Here is a 23158-nt window from a genome sequence, read left to right as displayed (position 1 = left end):
TGTTGAGAGCAGAAGGCTGTCTGTAACAAGAGATCTGAGGAGATTGGGGTTAACTAAATAGGGATTTTATTGACAAACCTTTAAAAATGCTTCTTGCCTTCAGCAATTAAACATAACACCCTGAGCAGGACAGGTCTCCTCTGTCTCTCACAGTTGCCTGATTTTGCTTGAATACAATCCCGGGGAGAAGAGAGCGAGGAATTATGTCCTGTGTTGTTTTATGGTGTTGATATAATTCCCTGCCCTGCGAGACTGAGTACGAGCAGCGCATCTACCTCCTGCGGGCTCAGTCATGGCCTGGCATCCTCTCAAATGTCCTATTTTCAATATTGTTACATCCCTGGGAGGATCTGCATTTCTCTCATGGAGTTGTGTCCATGCAACCATAAAAAGGGCAAAAGGGATAGAAAACCTAGGTCCAGGTAGATTTATTTTACAGATACTATGGTTAATGAAAAAAGGTTTCCCTGGTGTCTCAAGTTTTGTGTATTTTGTCCAGCTACTCGCAATGATTGTGGGATAGCCTTGAATCAAAACTGTGATTTTGAACTGTCTGCATTTCCAGCCTATGTGGGAAATTCCGAGATTTTGATACTTGGTTTGGTCCCAGCTGGAATATCCTGGGTTTTGTTCTAAAATATATATATATTCACTTGTCTTTCTGGCTCATTTGATTCTCTAGCTATAATGTTAGTTAGTTTCAAATTGAAAATACTCTGCTTTATATTGTGAACAGAGCTACCCAGAACTGTGCAGTGTGACTCGGATATGGCTTTTGCTCAGCTCCCGTGGAGGCAGGGACATTCAGAGACATTCAGGTGCTCTGAAACCAGACATTTTGCTGTTCTAGGTACTCTGTGAGTGCTCCTCGAGCTCTAATTGCTGTGATTGGCTTTGCTGCTGTTTTCTCGTTACTTCTGTTCTTGTGTCTTGGAGCTTGCCTCTCTGCTTTTTGTTTTTAGGGCCTCATTTGACCCAGATAGGAAGTGATCTAGGATCACCGTAAAGCTTTTAGAGTGACTCTGGGTATCAACATCTGGCATTATGAGGAGGTGACAGTGTAAATCCAAAGAGTTTGTGTGATGTCAATGGGTATTTTTTTCTAGCGTACAAAGCAGACCCAAGTAATTTGGGCTGGGAAACACTTTCTCAGTTCATTTCTAGAAAACGTATTTCTGTAATTATGCCTCAGAGTTTTTCATTATAGTGAAAACCTCTGCTAGGTCCAAGGGGAAAAATTACCTCCACTGTTTCCAGACACCCAATATGTTTTCCCTTTGCTTGAATTTATGAGTTTTGGCAAAGATAACTCACAATGTGATCGTGTTTCAGGGTAGTGGTTTCTCTCACTGAATCCAAAACCAAAGTATGACTGCTCAGAAAGCTCCTATGCATCTTTGGTGATGTATGCATGTGGTACATGGCCCTCCAAAATCCCACCAGTCTGTTTTTGCCTCCTGCATATTATTCACTGGTGTAATGAAACAGTTTTTTGAAGTAGGAATTACTTCTTGTTTGCCTTTAAAGCATGAATTGCAGTCCTATTGAAAAAAAAAAAAAAAAAAAAGCAAAATCTGACTCTTAATGAAAATACTTTTGCTTCCATTAATTTGTAAGAAGGTTCAAATAAACCCGTTTATCAAAGATCTTTACTGGAAAACGAGCCTTAATCAAGAGACTCCTCTAGATGCAATGCAAAATGCCTCTGAGAGTTACGCATCGGACCTGGACAGCATTTGAAATTGGAAATCAGAAGTTGGAAAGTAGAAAGTAGAAATTAGAAATAATTAGAATGGGTATTTCCATCCTGGGAAATTTGATTAATTATTTTGATATTTGTCTTTTCAGCTAGAACTGTTTTTTTGTTTTTGTTGTTGTTTTTTACTTAGAAATTTTTAATATGTCTCCTCTTAAAATGAATTTTGAAGTGTTTTTACTTTCTTCCCAGTCTAGCTGCAATGCCTTCAGAGAGTTGCCATTTCCCCGCCTTGTGTTCCCTGCTGCACAGCCACCCCATGGCACGCACGCAGCCACAGGTTACGCAGTTGTCATCTGCTGAGGTGCTCTGTCTGGAGGGAAACCAACCCCAAACCTTATGACTCATTTTAAGAAAGGGTTTGTGTAGACGTGTATAGGTTAATTCATGCAGATTACCCCCAAAATTAAACATTTTCTGTTATCTTAAAGGAAATCTGATTTTTAAGAATGATGTTGGCATTTTCTTTCAAAAATTCTGCTTTTTCTTGTAGAAACTGTAGTCTCCTGAAGAGTATTCAGATAGAAAAAACCTGACCAGCTTTACTAAAGATATACAAGATGATGCTTTTAGCTTCAGCCAGTCTATATATTGCATTATTCCACAAAGCAGAAACCTCAGTGGCACTGATTAGACAGATATCTCAGACAGAAAAATGCGTACTCCATAAGGTGACAGAATCTGACATTGCAGGTGTCTGCTTCTTTATTTCACTTGTGTGCCTTTTACATTGTGTAAACTCCAGGAACGTCAATGGACTTGTTCCTGATGTACGTGTGTCTAAATTAGCCAATAACCAAGCTAACATCCTGTATTTGTTCCATAACTATTTTGACTCAAACGCTTTCAGTTCTCAACTCATACCTTGTATCTGTTTCTCCTGCTGTTACCAAGGATTGGATTGGACTTTTCTTTCATTTTTTGTCTTTGTAAATTGGATTGTCTTGTGATACTGAATCACACGGGCTGTCACTGGCTAAGCAGCAGGTTCCTCCTAACCCCCTTCCATGTGTGGTTCTGTTTGATGGGATTGTTATTTACTTTCCAACCACCTTGTAATCTTGGTTTCATCTGCGACTTCAAGCTCTCCTTTGAGTACCACATCAACTACATTGTCAGGGCTTTTTTTTCTTTTCCTTTTTTTTTTTTTTTTTTTTTTTTTATCAGTGTAGGGATTCAGCAAAGCTTGGGTCTTGCTGTCTCAGCAGGATACAGAGGGTTTGATTTATGTCTGGATAACGGCACAAGCTGAATTATTGCAGTAGCTGCCTCCCAGCCTCCCAGATTGGCTGCTACACGGTATTGGTAAGTTTGTGCAAAATTCAGCAGCTAAGGGACACACAATTAAACATGCTGAGGTATCGGCACACCACGCCTAGGCAAGGCACGGAATTATTTCTGAATGGAGCTTTGTTTAAACTTCGGTTAAACTTTGGGGCATTCAACTTTGGGTACCTAGATTGCAGAAATGTTGGAAATCTGAAACACAGATCCCATCAAGTGGGACACTGGAAACTTTCAGACTCCATAAGTTCCTTTGAAGGTCTGAGCCATTAAACCTCCACCTACCTAGACGTTACATTTACAAAGACACATTTGGCAGGGAAATGCTAGCTGCAGAAGTGCAAACCATGCCAACGTAAAGATTTGTAATTACACACAGATCAAAGTATTCTTCATGGCCAAAAACTTTCCTAATCCGGATTTGACAATTAAAATAGGGATTCAGCTACTTTAATATCTGTAAAGAATAGTTTATGTGGCACCAATATTATAGCATCTACTCTTTTGAGTACAGAATTAACTTTCTGAAATGAGCAATTATATTAGTTAATTCATTTATACATTAAGATTAATTAAAAAATAAATCCTTTAAGTATTTCAGGACTGTGAGATAATTTTAAACATTTTATGAATAGAGGAATAGCACTAACTCTGAACTTTCAAAAAAAAGTCAAAACTAATTAAAAACTTACAGTAAGTGCAGTTAAAACTTTTTCACACTTCTTTGTATCTGAAAGATCCTTCTTCAGAAGAGAAACGTGCAGTGTTCTTCCTTCCAGATGGTAAATACATTTTCAGTGTTTTTCCATTTGCCTAAAGTGGAAGGCATGGGAAGGCAGCGTGTTGGGATGGGACAGGACTGAAAAGATGCTCGCTGCTGGTCCATATGCGCTCTGCCCTAGCTTCTTGAGGAAGATGCACAAGACAGAAGGTCAGTTACAGCACTCCTAGAGCTGTTAAGGTGTATTGTATATCTTATTGTCTCATCTGTAACCACATCAGCTCTTTGTAAGAAGGATGCTGACTCATCTGCCCCTCATTGGTGCTGCTATCTGGGACAACTCCATACAGCTGGTCAGGACCAGTTTCAGGTGGTGGAAAGGGAAGTCCAACACAGGCTGTGGTTTTCTTACCTAGCATGTCCCCAGTGTCACCCATAGATGTGAGCTTCTGTTGAAGGGAGCTATACCAACTGGAGCCTGGATTCAGGGTAGTCTTGGTGCATTCGCAACCCTTGTGCTTTAATAACATGAGGCAGCCAGAAAAAGGTGAGGTTTTAAAAAACTAAAATAGGCAAGTACCGAAAAATAATTTCCTGCTGATAATGTTGGCTCTACTTTAATCCCTTTTGCACTGAATTTTGTTGGCATGGCTGCGTGGCTCTGTGCAGCCGTGCTGTCAGCTCAGCTCCCACGTGCAAAGCTCATTTGGCACAGCTGTGGCAGGAGGGGTGGTGCTGGGGCACCCGATCAGCCAGCACTGACTCAGCATCTGGGTTTCAACGTGCCCATTGCACCCAACTCCGTGATGGGTTTGGAGGTCTAAACCTACATTACAGAGCTACAATATCATTAATGATTGTAAATGTGCCTGCTCCGTTTGTAGAACTGGCTGCTGGTATTTATTGCAGTGGCAGCCCGCAGTCCAAAGGCAGGAGGTGTAATCAGCATCAAGGTTAATGATGCTGTTCCCTGGGCTTTTAGCAAAGTGTGCTCCCAGATGCCTGAGAGAAGGAAATAAGACACCTTCTGAAATGAAAGAACTGCTGCGAATTAAAACTGTGTCGACTCAAATCCTTGGATCCGAACACTTCTTAATAAGTTTAGCTTGGGGCCCGTCTCAAATAAGAGGCAATAAGTAAGCCAATATGTTGTCACCCAGTGGAATTCAAGATCGCTGGAGGTCACTGAGGTATAAGTACTTTGGATGAACTTTTAATAGTATTCAATAATTTTCTGACCTTGGATAATAGTGGTGACCATAATTGCACCTCTTGCTGCAGGGAATAGTGTGGTCTCCTGTAAAGCTGGGAGAGAGTTTCTACTTTTCTGGTTCCTACCTTTCACTAAGGTAGTTGGCTAAACAGGCAGCTTCTTTGATCTGTATTTCATCATTCCTGTAGGATTAAAATATGAACAAATATTCAGGAGCGAGTGTTCAGTGTTTTAATGTGCATGATTTAGAAGTAAGTTTAATACTAAAACGATTATTAAGTTGATTTTTCTCATATTAACGTTAAAACCTAACGCATGTTTTGGGAGCTGTGTTAATATCTAGAAGTTTGGAGTTAGTGGTTTCCAATTTCAAAACAAGGGTTTGAAATATTGAAATATTTGAAAGTAGAAAAAGTATCAAATTTCATTGAAAGTAAACAAGGGGAAGCCTCCTAACTCTTGTTTACCTTGTTTTGACTGTTTGAGTTTGCAATTTCCATCCTTTTCTTCCTTTAGGACTGGAGACTGATAGGTATTTTTATCATTGCCTGTTATGCTTATTAAAATACAAAGTCCTAAGCACACTAGTTGGGCTTTGAACTTACTCTTATTTTCATTCATATATAATCATATGTAAAATTTTAAGAAAGTATCAATCCCTACAGGCAAGATAAAGAACACATAAACATATACAATATATATGTTTAAAACCACTTTTAATGTGCTTTTGGAGCACCAAATGCAATTGTGAGATAAAATATGCAACCTGAACTGGTTCTTGTTTATTTAAAGGGTAAGCTGAGTGTTCTGGTGGATTAGACAGGCAGAGGGAGGGGAGGACAGTGAAGTTTAATGCCAACTGGCCCATTTTCTGCCCCTCTAATCTATATATTAGAGAAGAACTTTTCTGTCAAGCCCCTTTTCAAAATTAGGCTTGCAGTTTGAAACTCCAGTGTAAAGATTTCGCCCCCATAAGCTTTGGAGTAAATTGAGAAGCCTTTTAAGAAAGCCAGCAGACCGAGCCCTTATGTGGTATAAATCGGCATCGATGCTAATCAAACTATTTCAGTTTATACTAACCTGGTATCAGCCGGAATTAAGAGCTTAGCAATCAAGCAAGCATGACTAAAATCAGGTCAAGAGACCAGAAACCTGAAATATTTCCTTTGGCTAAGGCTGCTTAAGGCTCGATGCTGTTTGGTGAAGGGCAGTCTGGTGAAGTTTCTGCAGATTTCTGCTGGTCTGAGTGAAAGCAGGAGCCTGGCCCCGCAGCTTGGTGAGATTGCTTTTTCCCTCAGTGGAAATCTCGTCAGCATACTCTTGTCTCTGTTTTTCATGTGTCTCTGTCAGAGAAAGAAGTGCTGATAGCTTAAGCACTTTAAGCCTTTCTCAGTGTTTGAACTGATTGCTTAGGTTGTGTAGCAGCTGTGGAAATCAAGTGTTCACTTTAAGTATCCTTCCTGCCATCGGAGGGATTCAGCCTGGGTTCAGATGTCTTATAACCTGCAGGTATTACAAGTCCTCTCCTGTCAGCTGAGAGCAGGAATATTGGCAACACAGTCCCTGTAACCACTTACAGTGTCTTATCTAAACACCCCTTGCTCAGTCTCCGATGTGTGAGCCGGGAGGATGAGAGTCACATGAGATGGAAGATAATGTTTTGTTGGATTTCCCTTCCCTTCGGGGAAAGCCTGTAAGAGTGCAGAGCACTGATTGCCCATTTCCAGTTCCCTTAACAATGATAGCGGTGAGAAAGCTTTATTTAAACAAAACCGAAGACATAACCTGTATTTTCTGGGAAGAAAACATTTTTCATGGAGGACATAGGGCTTTCAAACACCAACATGTTTGGCAGTCTGTTGGAAATGAATCTCAAGACGAGAAGATGCAGCCACTGGGTCTGTCCAGCCCCTCTGGTGTCCATGCTAACAGATGTGAGGCTTTTATAAAGTCCTGCATGTTCCATGCTCAACATCGATGGCAGAAACCTGTTCCATGCTCCTCAGAGGAACCATGCCAGGTGTTTTTAGTTCTCAAAATGTATTTCAGTGAGGCTGAAAAGTTAGGAGCTAATGCAAAAGCAATAGGGTTAACTTGGGTGAGCTGCGTTGAATTTCCCACGTGAAGGAACTGGTGTTTTGTTACTCGGTCGGTGTTAAATGCACCCAGGGTGCATGCAAGATGTGTCAGAAGCATGGTAAGGAAGGCAATTAGTTGTGCAGGGAGGTAAGCAGTGAGCTGCTGCTCATTTCGTATACTTAGGGAGCAGCGAGGTAATACAATGTGTGCTGTTTCCACCTACAGAGCTTCTCAGATCCACTAATTTCTGTGTGTTTAGTCTGAAGGTTTCCTCAAGAAACAGATCCACTTAGAGGCAGCCAGGATTTTATTCATGGCACCGAGGCAGGGTTTTGCACAGACTCCAACAACAAAGCATGAGGCAACGCCGAATGCACCCAGCGCAAACATGCCTCAGTGACTAGAGCTCCCTAAGCTTATTTAGCACTGCGCGCTGCAAAATATGCTAAACAAAGAACAAATTGCTGCTCTAAAGAGCTCGCAGACATAAGAACCTGGATCCATATGATGCAGTGAATAATCTGTGCCAGATAAGCCTCCTAGCTGAAATGTTCTGAAGAAGTTCTTAATTGGAAGGAGCAGGGGGATGGAAGTGGGAGTTGTGTGTGTATCATTAGCAAGAGAACAAATGTCTCCAGCTTTAACTAATGTTGACTACAATAAATTAAAATAAAAAGGAGCAAACTGACACTTGATTTGAAGCTTGCGATGAGCGTTAATTTGAATTTTTGTGCTGCACCTGGCTTGTTTCATAATCTCGGCATTACTTAATTGGGCTCTTTGTACTTCAATTTTGGTATTTTAAGAAATGTCAGGTTATTACAAGTTCCAGAACAAAATAATGGGGGGAAAAAATCCTTTCAAGTCAGATACTGTTACAATTCGTTATTTTGTGGTTTTGAATGGAGTTTGACTTGCCTTCCCTACACATCCCTGGCTCAGCCTGGTCTTTGTGCCTCGGCTTTTCCTTCAGCTCTTCTCAGCAGCCGTGCTGCTGCTGGGCACCCTGTGCTGCCTTGGGGCCTGGGGCTCTCCCCTGGGGGTGAGGGGATGGGGGAGAGGATTTGCTCATCTGTAACTTGTAAATGCAGGTGATTGTCTGAGGAATTTACATAACATGTTTGTTTACTGAGGCTCATCCTTGATGAGCAGTAAGGAAGGATCCAGAGGAGGGAAAGCATATTTAAATTTGAACCAGGAGCTTTGACATTACGCTGGTTAGTGTAGCATTAAATTAACATGCTCTGTTGATACTTCTCAAGAGCTTATGTAGCAGTGCTGCTTAGGTGCCCATTAAAATCAGTTTTAAGGAATGCTGTAGAAATGATAAGGTAAATTATACTGAATTATAGGACAGGGACAGAGCGTTCAGAGTTTTCCTTTTTCATACTCCAGAGTCAGGTAAGAAATTTCATGTTCTAGTGGGAAACAATTAACTTCTCTCACATCTCTTGAAACCTCCTGTTGGTTTAAAGTTTGTATTCTCTCTTCCCTGACTTAGCTCTCCCACAGGCTGCAGTTCGTCTCCTGCTTTGGGGAGGAGAACACAGTACTTAGGGAGAGACCTTAGGCTGACTCTTAACTCTCTGTTTGGGGAGTTTGCAGGTTGAAATGCTGCCACATGCAGTGCCCAGCATTTCTCATCTCAGTTCATTCCCCCCAGCGGAGCTGGTCTTATCTTTTCACCATAACATATATCTGAGTGATGGGTGGCTGTGGGTATAATAAGTCTCATGGCTGCTTTTTCCATAAGTAATCTGAGCAACTTGACTATAAATAATGTCAAAAACATGACCTGTGTCCCTAATCCTGCCATTTTGAAAAAGCATTTTGAGGGATATGTTTAAATGTGACATTTCTATATCCTACAGGAATGTCAAATTTACAGTGCACTCCCTGCTTCTGTAAACTTTTAAAGTAATAACATTGGCAGCTCAAGCAAGCAGAGTTATTCAGTTCTGTGCCGATCCTGGGATACAATGAAATTATGATGTCAAGAAGATTCAAGCCTTTCTTTAGTCAAGCAAAAATATTGGCAGAAAACAAATAAGATCCAGCTTTTGTTAGTGACCCAAGCATCCTTCTTGGGCACGGTGATTTGAGTCGAGAATATTGTTTTATCAAATACCATTTGAGCTGTAGAATTCCATATAATGCAATTCAAACTACATTCAATATTTCAGTTTCTTGCAATTTTCTATGATGTCCATTGTAGCAAATATTTCTGAGACAAACAAGCAATAAACCTGTCACTGAATGAACTCCGTTTGTTCAAAAATGTAATGACTGTCCTTGCTACAAAAGCTGTCCCTTCAGCTTCGCGGAAGATGAAAATGCAGAAAGAGAAATTGCAGCCGTAGCTCGATTCTGTAAGCACTTGTATTTTAAACCTAATGGCAAAGTGTATGCAACAAGTACAGCACTTTAGAAGATTTTAATTATTATAAGTATATGAGTTGGGTTCAGAACTGGAAAGTTTTTAAAATTAATTGCATGTATATTAATGCATTATAGGTGGCATAATGGAATGCTAGCTTGGAGCCTTTCAATTCAGAGCACCTACAGTGGAACCCAAACTGGTAAGGTCAGTGGAGACTTTTGTCGTGCTGTCAGTAGAGGAACCTGTTGTGGACCAAATGAGGACAAAATGGTTACAGTAGAGGAGAGAGGAGACAGAGTGATGCTTATTTACTCTGATTCCACTGTTGGTTCATGCGAGGAAACTTCTTGTGCTGCGAATTCTGTCCGTCATCCTGAAATTTTTCAAAACATAAGTTGAAGGGCAGTCTGGAGGGGGAGCTTTATTTTGGGGTGCAGACATGGGGTGGGATTGGAGCCTTTAAGCACTGGGGCTGTTTTCCAGCAGAGGACAAGTTGCCAGCAGCTGCACCGACCCAAGCAGCTGATTACATGGACTCCTCACCTGGCACGCTCGCTGTGAGTTTAAGTGTGCAGTAGCTTCATCTGATCAATTGACACGTCCTTGCAGCTTCACGTGTGAAAGCAGTCAGGAAAAGAAAACAAAACATCCAGTGTCTGTGTGGGGTCTTTCAGATGGCAAACAAATGGCTAATAAACCACTGAACCAAGGTGGTTTCTGCCAAATGGGCATCCCCAGGATACATCCCGCATGTCACAGCAGGGGCGGAGGAAAGGCACTGTTCTGAACCTTCCTAAAGTTGCAGAGTTTCCGCATGTATAAAGAAGGAAGTGATGGCAGTGTTTATATATGATGGACTTGTCTTCTTCTGGATGTGCAGTGCAGCTTTGGGACACACAGGGTGTCTGGGCAGTGACCTCTCCTGCTGTTCCTGGAGCAAATGTCCCCGCGGAGAAGTGATTCGTAAGAAACTCCTCAGGTGGGAACTGGGGAAGCTCCACAGGACGGGGCTGAAACTGGGGGTACTCCCTGTTGCAATGGGCTACTGGTCACTTGCTTAAAAGCTTCTCTACAGCTCGTGCTGAATCTCATCATTTGATGGGTTGGCCATGTTCTGGGCTGCATTGCGTGTGGCAACTTCTGTCTGAATTTGCTTGAAGGGAGAAGATCCTGCTGTGATTTTTACTGGGATTTCCCTCCTGTAAATTTACTGTTATTAGTGTGTTCTAGTTTTTCGCTCTCTTTCACCATAGTTTTATCCCTGTAAAATAAGGACAAAAGAAATCCCAGAAGCACGGTTTATACAATGTTTTCCTAGTATTTTTCTGGTATTTGAGATAGAAATGCCTTGCTAAACTTTTCAAAGGCTGTTTTCTTCTGTTTTCTTTCCCTTCCTTACTGAGATTTCTGGCCACTACAGACCTGGAAAAAAGCAGTAAGAAAAGGCAGTATGTGGTGCATCCCCGGCCATTTTTTGAACTTTTCCACTCTCTGTGACTGTGAGTAACACAGAGTTTGCTGCAGAGTGGCAACATTTCAGCAAGGTCTGCCGCATGGCTGGCCAGTAGCTTTAGGGTGATGGGTCTGTCCTGGTAGGCAAAGCTTGGAAAAGTTGTTAAATGAGTTTATAAATGAGAATAAAGGCTTATCTATATTTTCATACTTGGAAGTTTTACATTTGGAGAGTACAGAATTAATGGAGCTTTCACTGCCTGGAAGGAGCACGGAAGGGATGACCTTACCCTCCTGGTAACCTCCTACTGCCTCAGCTGCCTCAAGAGCTCCTGCAGCAGGCAGAATCAAACTCCCCTTATTAATTCCCTCCACCGCCCCAGTTACCAAATGAAATTCAGTGGCCTTCATTACGCAGGAGGTCAGCCTGGGGATAATGATGGCCCTGCTGCCTATGCAATCCAGTACTTCTGCAGTTCGAGAGGGGTAAGGATCAGGAACCAGGTTTAGGTGTCATGCTCTCATTGTTTCACTCCTTGTTTTTCAGCCTAGTAATGTTATGAAGCAACTATATCACTGGGTCGGTTCTCAGAGGGAAAAGGGATTTGCAGCAGTTTATTCTTCTGCGTAAGCAAACAGCTGAGGAAGGCATGATCTGGCATAACTAACTTTTCAGTGATGATGGACAAAATAGTGGTGGAAAAGAGAAACCAGTAATTAGTGGCTGCTTCCACTTCGTGGCTCCGTTTTCACAGTGGCTAATGCTGTGTCTCAGTTCCTTCACCAGTAACTTGAGGCTAAGAGCTGCTACCTTTCCTCAAGCGCTTTGCAGTCTTGCCTGAGTGCTCTGGAGGACAGGGTGTCATTACGGTACGTCACTGACTTTATGGGCAGAAGCACTGCCAATAACTTGACACATGGGCAATCTTTCCTCATCCCCCGTGGCAGCAATGCATGAAGAGCCACTGGAAGCAGTGTGGAAGTCGCAAGGAAAGATGTGTGAAGGGAGGCACGAGTAGGTAAGAGAGCAGCCCTGCAAGAAGTGGTTCATCCTCTCCTAATGCAGCGGCCCATTGCCTTGAGCTCCTCTCCTTCCCCTGACTTCGGGGCAGAAGGCAGAGTGGTTGTTGTAACAGGAATGTGCCACCTGTAGAATCCCTTTGACCTTTAGGCTGGAGGAAAATAACATTCAAAATGTTACTTTCAAAACAAGAATTTCTGAAGATATGTGAATAGTGATGTTTTTTTTTTTCACCAGTAAGAGGGCTGTTTCAAAGAACAAAAATGCTTTTGTATTTATTTTGTGTTCAACTGGTTTGTACAAAATCTGTCTCTTCCTGTTCTGTCTCGACTAACACATCAGATAGTGACTTATCTTGTCTGCTTGCATTAATAGCATTGATTTATGATAAATGCTGTAACACAGTGTGACTCATCTGAGTTGTCTCGTGCCTTCAGTGCAGGACTGTCAGCATGAAGCCTTAAAGGATGTGTGCCTTTTGATTCACTACTCTATCAGCACTGTGCTGATCCTCCAGCAATTTTTAGAGCTATTTGTTTTATCTTTGCCACACGTTGGGTGTGCTTTTGCTTTTGCTTTTAGATTCCAGTGGAAATCTGAAATTGATCTGTCAAAGACCAAGGCGATCTTGGTCCTCAGTTTAATTTTTAGCTGTGGATTTTCCATGACAGAGAAGCATTCCGAGTAAGTCCTGGGGAACTGGGCAAGAAATTGTTTTCCAGGACTGTCCCAACCAATGCAGATCACGGGATGGGTCAAAGCTGGGTGCCTTTATCACTTTGTATTGCAATCAGGAAAAATAAAAGGGATAGTCATTTGTTTTTCCTTAACTTTTCATAGTAACATGCCCGTTTTAAGATTATGACATTTCTTGCTGAAATGTATCAGATCTTTATTTTTTAAACTGATAAATCTTTCATATTGCAGTTTATAATTAAATAAGACAGAGATAAAGAACCTGGACTGAAATAAGACAGACTACACCAGCACCTGCTTAGTCATGCTTTTTTATGTTTCAGATGAATGCCCAAACCATCTACCTCCTTCATCTACTATGAAAACTGTTGAAAGGTCTCTGTCATTTCCCACTTCAGCATGGAAAAGTTACAAAATGTGCACTTAGACATTTCTTGCCCAGCTCTCTTTGCAATATTTGTATCCACTATGGGACGTGTTAGGTTGTGCCACTGACACATAACATGAAAATTGCTTTTTCCTAGAAGAACTGGCATAAATATTGTGAATATTGTGAAATTCCTTTAAAGAAGAGCTATAGGACACAAGTGGGGTGGGCACAGAAACAAAATCTAGGAGCTTATTCTGCCACTGACTTTCTAGCAATTCTTTCCATATAACAGGAATAGTAATACTTAACCCACAAGGATATCTGTGAATCATATTTGAATTAAATTGCAATGTATGAATATTGTGCTAGATTTCTATTAACTATTTTGAAGTTATACATATTTTATCATATGAAGTATGATAAAAATGGTCCAGATCTCCTGCTTGCCTGTTTTATTTTAACCAGCGTTGACAGCTAGAGCTGGTAGAAGCAATCTGAATTAAAATTAAAAGGCAACGCACCCCCCACCAACTTTTTCTGTGAAATAATTAGTTAATTTTGTTGATGAACTCCATTTTCAAAACACACAAAGTCTTGTTGAACAAAGATAACAGTATAATGGATATCCACGACACTTGTACACCTGAGGCATATGCTGCTTTATAAAATTCGGGGGCTAGACTGTCCTCTCATTCTGCCTGTCCCTATCACTTTCTGTGTGCATACACACATAATTGTAAGTGACACATTATTTTTTGAGGGCAGAATTTGGTTCTGAGCTAGGTGCAGTGTGTTTGTGGAACTAATGGCTATGATAGTTCTTTTGAAATGCTCTATTCTGTCTTCTGTTTCTTTCTTTTTTTTTTCTTTTTTTTTTTTTTTTTTCCCCTCTAGGGAAGCAGAAACATTTAGAGTCAACTGCTGTCAAGTGAGACATGACTGTAGTGATTGTATAAGGTTAGGAAAGCCGAAAACTGAAGTTAAAATTTTTGGATTCTTCTCCGCTCAGCAGTCAGTGCATGTACTGTTGACAAAGGAAGAAATTACTCTGCAGAAGAGAAGCATATGTTTTGGTTAAAGGTCTCATATACATAAAAGGCATGCATGGAAGTGTAAAGGACTTAATTTTATCGGAGAAAATAGTCGTTTTGGCACAAAATCTTTGACGCTGTCTCATTTGAAGAGCACCCATCCATAAAGTTTATGCGTTAGACTGTTAATGCTTAAATATTGAGTGTCTAAGAGTGAAGTGAAAATCAAATGAAGGTGTGGTACGTGGTGCCACCCCACTGATCTCTCCCTGTGCATTTTACAAGCGTGATTCTCCACACACTGCATAGTGAGGAAAATACACAGCGGTGTCATTGCTGGTATCCTTCATGCACTGTGTGTGACAGTCTGAAGTAAAAGAGGGCTGGGAAATGACAGATGGGAAAGTTCTCTCAGCTTTTACAATCTCTGCTCGTGTAGGGTTGGTATCCCGAGCCTGTGGGATGTGTCTGTGTGGCTGCTGGGTTCCTCACAGCCCTGGGGATTTCCCACTTTCAGTTGCAATAAGGGAAGGGATACAGAGGGGGGAAATGGAAGCGAACCAAAGGAAATCTTGGTCCCTGTGGAACTGGATAGCTTCAGCTATCTAGTGCCCTGTGCTAGTTATAGTCCCTATGTAGTGTACACCACCCCCTCTGAGTTTGGGCATCCCACCTTTTGTATCTGTACAGGCTGGAACGGTGAGTCAGGAGCCACTGGGACTCAGAAAAGCTTTTCTTTTTGAATCAAACTTAAATCCATCTAATTTATTTTTTATCATTTCTTCTGACTCCTTCCCACCCCTCTCCTGAAGTTCCTTTGCCAGGTTCCTGACGTGCATCCAGCAATTCAGAACTCCCGCAGGGATCCGGCGTCCATTGCTTAGAAACAGAAGGCACCGAGTTAGCAGGAGAATGAGGGCTGCCATCCCAGGCTGTACGACTGACAGCCTGATGCCAAGCCAATAGCCTGGGAGTTGAAATCTGGACCAGACATTTTGGGCCAAAAGAAGTCTTATTCAAGTGTGTGAATGTGTGGATGTGCTGTTGCAATGGCACGCTGCCTTTCTCTGTGCTAAGAAGTTATCCGAGTGATTCACAGGCTGATGGCTGGAGTCATAATGTTTACTCTTTCCATGAAGGTTGTTCCCCCAAAACCCCCACATCAGCCCTTAAATACTGTTGAAGACTCTGCAGTGGGATGTATGAGAGCTCTGCATGTTCTCTGCAGATAAGAAAACCCCTATCCCATGGAGAGATACTTTCCTGATGAAAAGGAAAGGAGTGGAGCAAGGATGCTGTATGTTAGGGTAAAGCTGTCCCCTGAACTCCCAGCCCCGAGGGCATTTATGCTGTGTATAAATAAACATGGTGTCAGCACAGCACACATTGCGTGGACTTCCACCAGACACAGCTCACCTTCACCACACAAATGATCAAAACCCATTCCTCTCCTTTTGACTCAATTGGTTTTACATCTTTGTTCTTTGTGAAGCCTTTTACTCCCATCCTGTTAAAGGATTCTGCACCTCAGAGGCAATTTGGGTGAATTCGATGTCAGGGATGCCAATCCTAGCTTCGGCCCAGGGTCTGCACTGAAGATCCTTCCCATGTGCCGGAAGAAGGCTGCTGTGCTGTGCTCTTTTCTAAGTTTTATCATTTTTTTTTTACTATTTGTGGTACAGAATTGAAAGTTAAATGCAGTAAATCTACCTCTTACTGCTACACTAGAAAACTTGTGGCAGAAAAAGCTCATTATTGCCCAAGGAAGATGAACACAGATTTGCTTAGAAGACTCTTTTAACTTGCAGACAACCTTAAGTTGACAAACCTGTGTTTTTTTCTATTTTGTTCTCAACTCTGGGGACAGATCCTGAGGTCATTGCTCTATTATATCTTTGCTTGGGAGATGTTAAGCAGTTAAAGATTTAAACTCTGTGCTGTGTCGCTGTCTTGTTGGTATTGATAAACAGCTATATGAAGGCAACATTTGTTCTCCAAACAGATTTTTTTTTTCTCTTAGATTTCTTTTCAGTCAAGCTTGCAATTTCATAAATTTATTAAATGAACATAAAACATCTGGTAGTTAGTCTCTTCCCTGTGGAGTCTGCTTCATGTGAAATGTTATTTCTGTTCAAATAGTAGCTTCTGGAGTATCATTTTTGCAAAAGAATAAATTGTCTGTTGAATTAATGAACCTTGGACTGTGAGCACATACAGTTAAAGCACAACGACTCTATAGAAACCTTCCGCTTTAAGAGATAATTCTCACAAAGCCTTCCCTGAAATAATAGCTGATACGCAGCTTTCAGGGCATTATCGCAGTTCTAGAAATATGCAATAGCAAATGACAGCAAAATTATTAGGTGTTAATCCTACCGTGGCATTGTGTTATCCACATTGCTGGCATTGCAGAGCTGGTAATCCAGGCCTGCACAGATGACCTGTCCCAGGGCTGGGGGATGCTACCTGGGTGTCTGCTCTGGAAAGCCTCTGCTTCTCCCTCTGCTCCTGCACCCCAGTGCTGCGCTGAGCAGAGCTTTGGCAGTGATGAGGTCTGTCAGCTCTGGAAGAGGCAACGAAGAGGCTTTGCCTCCAGGAGACTGCAGAAGTGGCAAACACCGTGACCTCCGGCAAAGGGGAAGTTTCTTCGGGGGTAGGACCTGGCATTCCTTATCCTAGCATGAGATCACACAGGACAAGGGACACAAACCGAGTGTATCTTCCCCTAAATACATTCCCCTAAAGCCCCACCGATCTCTTCCCCAAAATACCTAGCGGAATTTCAATATTTAATGGTATTTTGATACTTTTTGCTATTCTTGCTTTCTTCCTTGGGAGCCACAGTTGTTTCTGTTCCCTTGAATTGCTGCTTAAGTCTTCCCTGCTCATCCTCCTAAGCACTGATTTGGCCAGCAGCCTAGATTTTTATAGTTTGTGAGGATGTAGAAGTGTCTGTGCTCAAAATTAGCAGTCTTGGGCATAAATTCTTCCCCTCTATCCAGGAGGACAGGTTCTGCGCAGAATTACTTGAGGCCTCTGCGGAGCCCATTGCAGCTGCCAATGTTACATGTAGATGGATGGCAACTGATGGGCTAACTTTAGAAGAAGCTGTCAGAAACATTTTAAGGCTGTGTTGCTCTCAGAGGCAGAGAATCAGAATCCAGCAATGTCTGTAGCTGGGCTGAGATGGAGACTTCAGCCTCCTCTGGGGGAACTGCCACAGAGTTTTCCTTCACCTTCTCATATTTCTGCTGCCTGGGTGAGAAGAGAAGAAAAATGTTGTTATAGAATAATGTGCTGTAATTCTTAAAGGACAAATTTTGCTTTAGGGCAGGGTAGGAGTTGTTCAAGAAGATTAATATACAGTATTCCCAGATGATACGTGGAGTTTCTGGGCTCGTCTTTGTGAATGAGCAATGATCTCGTGTGAGGAAGTCCATTGGCTTACCAGCTGTGTGTTTCCGAGGGTAAAGTGCAGAAAAGCTAGAAAGTCCCCTCTTTTTTCCATTGTCTATGGGATTCAGGATGGGCAAGTTTTACTCACATGAGTTATTTAAGAGAAAGGCGATGGTAATTTTATTTATAGCCAACGTGAATGATGGGTGTAAATGAGGCAAGATTTGAGGCATGAAGTGAAATGTTTCATCCAATTGATATTATGAAAAGCAAGTAGCTTATTAGAAAGGAGTCGTTACAGGAGACTACCTTTAAAAAGCAAACAAAATCACAAAAGCTTATAATGTCTTTTCAGCTTAAGTGACTGCTGGTAAGAATGAATCAAATACAGGCTGGGAATTCATAGACCCATGGCAGAAGCAATTTCAGAGCCCAGTCACAGAAATAAATAAATAAATAAATAAATAATAAACAAATGGGAAAGTATATAAGTTTTATCCATTTTATACATGGGAAAAAAAAAAAGGATCATTGAGAATAGAGGCCTATGTACATCGTCTGTTACAGTGACCTACTGATACACTGGTTGCAAATGATGCGATTTGTTTCTGGTGAGCTGTTTGCTCGGCACAGGGACAGCAACTGCAATATTGCCATGGTTTATGGCCTCCAAATGCTCCTCTGCTAACATTATTGGGATCTATTTTTCACAGAAGCTTAGCAGTTCTTATTTCATGTGAATTGAGTTGCTCTTAGATTTTTAATCTACCCCTCTGCTTTTGATTTTTACCACCATATGGAGTAATTTTGTTGTAAATGATTCAAAGCAGGAAAGCAGATCATTTCTGAGCAACTTGAAGTATTGATTAAAAAAAAAAAAATCATGGCACAGCTACAGCTTGAGCCTGTAGTTCTGCTAGTGGCCACTGCTGGAAGGCAAGAAATGCTGCCACCACTTCAGAAAGAGTTTGTTTGTTGTTCTGCCTGCTGTCCTTTAAGTCATGGCAGTCATTTATTTCAGAAGTATTGCCCAGAACCTGACGAACCCCATAGCCTAGTGTTAAAAGTGACCTTTTCTGTGCAATTCTACAGGAATGAAATGAGTTGAATACGTTAATGGACTTGTCGTGGGTACAGACGGGTTGTGGGCTTACTTGCTGTGAAGAACGTCACACAAATCTTTGTCCAACTGAATAAATTACCAACACTTAGCACACCAGAATTATTTAAAGAAAAATAGTTGGCAAGTAAAATTTGTATGCTTCTGTGGACTCTTCAAAATTTCTGAGTGTTTCTAACACCATTAATTATCTCTGTGAACTCTTGGGACCTCAACTGCTAACGTGTCTGCAGGATTAGACTCCTAAATCTGACTGCTGCAAAACCAGAAAAACAGTATTTTTCAGCCTTTCACCCCAATTTCAGATCAATGTCTCCTAAAATGTTTGTGTTCTATGGTTTAAAAAAATAATAAATAAGATTGATAATATAATTCTTGGACTTACTGCAGACTCTTCCTCCCTTTAGTCATTAGGAAAATATTTTGTCTGACTGATCGTGTTGTAAAATGTGTTATTTCAAACCACAGATATTGACAATTAGTATAAATCAAACTGAACAGGGATAATTAAAATTTAATTCTAAGTTTGTCAAGGTCTTTGGAAGCATATCCTGAGGGCCAACTGTGTCTAGGTTGTGGCTTGTTTCCAGCTGACTTTGGGCCAACAATTGACATTGTTGTTCGGCGCTTTTCGGAAAAAAACTCCCAGGCAGGCACTTCAGAGGGTGAGCGCATGTTTGGATGAATAAGGATCAAATGGAGTTTCCAGAATTTGACTTCAAATATGGGTTGTGGGAAGAAATGGTTGTGAGAATTGAGATTACTTTAACTAGTATTGCTCTCTAATTGCTCCTAATTTTCTTACCACTGTTGGCAAATTCCATGCATAGCATTGCTACCGAGCACGTTTTGACAGCCCAGCTACAAATGAGGGAAATTCAAGGAAACAGGATGACTCCCAAGTGTTTTCCACTGTGTTTGAAATGTGCATCCACTTGGTGGTCTTGTGGAAAAAACGTGAGGCTGTGTTTTGAGATCAGACTTCCATTCTTGACTTTGCTATGGGCTTCTTCGTGTAGCTCACTGAACATTTTAGTCACTTCTGGGAGACATCACTGCGTTTTACGGGCACCCCTTCTAGTGTTGAGGTTGAATAGAGACAGCTCTTTCATATACCCTTTGTGGGAGTGTGTGGCTTGAAACTATGCATGGTGTAATGAGGATGGTTGCTCCACTGTATCACAGAGAATCATAGAATATCCCAAGTTGGAAAGGACCCACAAGGATCACTGAGTCCAACTGCTGTGGGGCATATAGTTACTAATGTGATGCAGTTGTACAATAAACTTTAAAGGGTAGCTTTTGCACTTTCTTTTTGATAAATGTGGTTTACAAAGTGTCAGATACTCTTGAAATGCTTGTGGGAATGTGCTTTTGTAGCAAACACCAAAACTCTACAAGTTGAATGACATTTTTGTAGGTTCTCCTCCTACGAACTCTTGTATGTGTTTCACTTCTTATCCATTGTGCCTTTTCTCATTGACATCAGCCAGCCTGTTTGCAGTACATAAAAAAATATGGGCGTAAGTCTGCAAGTTCAAGGCTTTACTGACTCCAGCATAGTTGTACAGATATTATTCTGAACAAAATTGGCTCCCTGTCAAAGAACACACAAAGTAATTCATTGTAAGCAAAACCCTAAACTGACGCAGCCCCAAGCTAGTGTAGGTAGATGTCTTTGTAGTAAATGAAGTAATTTATTTGAGAAAAAAAGAATACAAAAAACAACAAAACCAAATGCTTGCTTTCAGCTTTCTGTTTGCTCTTGGCTAGATCAAGTACTGATGCAAATTTTCAGTATAAGTTTGACCACTCAGCAACAATTCTAAGATATTAGCAAATTAGTAGTAGTATCATTACTTTTAATATGGGCACAGTCCTGCCATTTTGCCAGAAGAAATTCTGGAAGCACAGCAGTGAGGCAATGACCTACAACTTTCACTGACTCATGAGCAACAATATATAGCAGGTCATTTTTTTTATTTTTATTTTTTTACTTTTCTTTCAGTTGTCTCATAACTGCTTATGGTATACAGTCAGAAAGCCTTGAATGAGCACATCAGGACATACTTGTGAATTAATAATAATTCTAATACCCTCTGTGTGATTTTGGTGGAAAAAGCAACCCAAGAGACCAAAACCAAACCCTCAAAGTGCTTAGAAAATCTCTTTGTTTCTGCTTCTGAATGGCTGAAAACAGCTAAGAAGCTATTGGATGTATTTATTGTTCAGGCATAGTCCACAAATGTATCTTCATTTTTAAAAATTATGATTGCTATAGGGACTAGTGACGAAATGAAAATATTCAGTATATTCAGGATGTGAACTAAGTGCTACGGTTCATGAATGAGGTACAGTAGTTACTATAGGTAGCTCAATGAAAATGTCATCTCAATATTCAGTAGCAGTCAAGGAAGAAAATTGAATTTAGGCATTATTAGAGAAACAATTGAGACCAGAGCTGTCTGAAAGTATCCCATGGATGTAAGATTTTATGCTTGCCATCCTCTTATGTTCTTCCCTTGACGTCTTCTGCTGGCCTCTCAGAACCCTTGGTCTCACCAGTTTGGCTGTTCTTTCCTTACCTAATGCTTGAAAGTCACGCTATGTTTTGTCATATTACTGCTATAAGTTGTGTTTATCATATGCTCTAAGACTTCCTCTGATTCTTTTCTTCCTGATCTATACAGAAAAGACAAATCAAACAATGGTGAATGTAAGCAAGAAAGATGATACATCTTCTTGGAAATGCAATCCTAAACATCCTGTAATAATTCTGGAAGAGGAAAAACACAAAGAGAACAAAATGTCTCCCACAGCTGTGTTTTTCCTTCCACCAAGTTGCATGCGTGCTCCTTCCATTAGAAAGTGTATTGCTTGGGCAGAGTTTTAGGAGCAAGAACCTCAGGGTCTGGTTCTATGGTCTGCAATATGTGAACTGGAATTAATTTTACTCATGTGGTCAGCCCAATGGAAGTCAATGAAACTATTCCTGCATGTTATGTCTGGCAATTGCTTCAGTGTCTGCAGCTGCATAGTCACTCGTCTAATGCTTTTTGATTCTTCTGATTGATAGTATTACATGCTGTTTAAGTTAATTTATGCATATTTTTCTGGCAGCGATTTAACTGGAAAGTCATACGGTAGCCATGAGAAATCTTTCTATTTGTCATGTGGATATTCTTAGAATATGAAAGACCTTCAAAAGCAGCTGTTGGGCTGTTTTCTTGCACTTTGACTCGCCTCCTGCCCACAGTCACAATCCATACGGCAGAATGGGTTGAGAATGTATTTGGTAGGATGAGGTCAAACAAATTACCCTTAGGAGATTAAAGCCTTAATTATTTTGCTTAAACATGATTATTAATCCTACTAGGACTCCTATTGTGTTTATTAACTGCGATAAAATATCACATGGGATTATGGACTCGTGACTACTTCTGGTTCTGAACAGAAAGTAAAGAATGAGGACATATTTGAAGATGAATTCCATTAATAAATTCTGTCACCAGTTAAGACATTAATGGGGTAGGACAGTATCTGTGAAATCAGCGTGGTACAGGATTGCTTATCGTACACTGATAACTGTGCGTGTAACCTAAGAACTTTGTTAGCAGTGCTGGCAACTTTAATTGCAGCAGCATGGCCGTTGGAGTATTTGAGTGCCAGATGATTAGAATTGATGAACCTTGGTTAATGAAAAGCCCTAAAGGTTAGTCAGCTGTGTTTATGTAATGGAAGACAATCCCAATTAACTGATAAGTTTTTTTTTAGATTTCATATTTTATTTTATTACCTGGTTAAAGACAAAAGTAAGGTTTCACTTTGTGTTCCATCCAGTTGAGAGGTTTAGTTAGACGGGATTTCTGAATTTGAAAGCGTTTTTCACTCCTTCAGTCATCCACTGTAATAAGTCTGATTATGCCCTTGTTTATGCCTTGCATCACCCCATTGACTTCTCTGCCTTAATGCAATTGTAAATGAGGGAAGAGTGTGGCTCCATAATAGGAACGACAAATGCCATATTAGTGCAGCGGCTGAAGTGGTTGCCAAGGCATGCAGGTATCTCAGTCATTTCATTGAGCCAATGCTGTTACAGAAAAGGCAGGCGTGGAGACAGTAATTTTAGCAATTAAGATGGTCTGGTTGTGAAGTGATTCATAATATGCTTGTTTCTATCTCATCAAAGCAGATACTAGGTGTTATTATCTATGAATGCTAAATACAGTGATTAATTACACTGATGTACAAGAAAACAAGATTACGCCGAGTTTTATGATAAGAAAATGCTGATTTCCTTTGTCACTATAATAAATGGTTGTGTCTTCCCTTTCTTGTCTGTGTTTAGATGTATTGAGATAATACTAATTACTTTGTAATTAGTTACATGTACAAATGAATATGGCCCAACAAATGCATAGATTTCAAAGCATCTCTTTTCAGTCCACTGGGAGAAGGAATTTAGGGCTATTAATCTAGATTCAGAGCAAAAGAATACAAAATCTAATACCCTTCCTTTGGGGCCAGGACTCCTGGCATATAATCTAAGCCCATGAATACTGCAAAAATGCTGTCAAATTAGAGACGGTTCAGAAAAAAATAAATGTGAGCTACCCACTGTTTTTCAGCAAGCTGCTTT

The 23158-nt window shown here is 40.8% G+C and overlaps 1 protein-coding gene and 1 long non-coding RNA gene across 19 annotated transcripts in view; both read left to right on the top strand.

Moving 5' to 3' along the window:
- The window catches only part of NCKAP5 (NCK associated protein 5), a 435119-nt gene that overhangs the window by 97709 nt on the left and 314252 nt on the right, over nt 1–23158 (top strand). The gene's annotated exons all lie outside the window — the stretch shown is intronic.
- Nucleotides 4103–16920, top strand: LOC110352862 (uncharacterized). The gene is made up of 3 exons (XR_002402547.4): nt 4103–4308; nt 9568–9637; nt 14816–16920. It is a non-coding gene; the product is annotated as an uncharacterized lncRNA (long non-coding RNA).

This window comes from Anas platyrhynchos, chromosome 7 (genome assembly GCF_047663525.1).
Source record: "Anas platyrhynchos isolate ZD024472 breed Pekin duck chromosome 7, IASCAAS_PekinDuck_T2T, whole genome shotgun sequence".
Taxonomy (NCBI): Eukaryota; Metazoa; Chordata; class Aves; order Anseriformes; family Anatidae; genus Anas; species Anas platyrhynchos.
The sequence above is the reverse complement of the archived record's forward strand: the minus strand, read 5'-3'. Positions and strand labels throughout refer to the sequence as shown.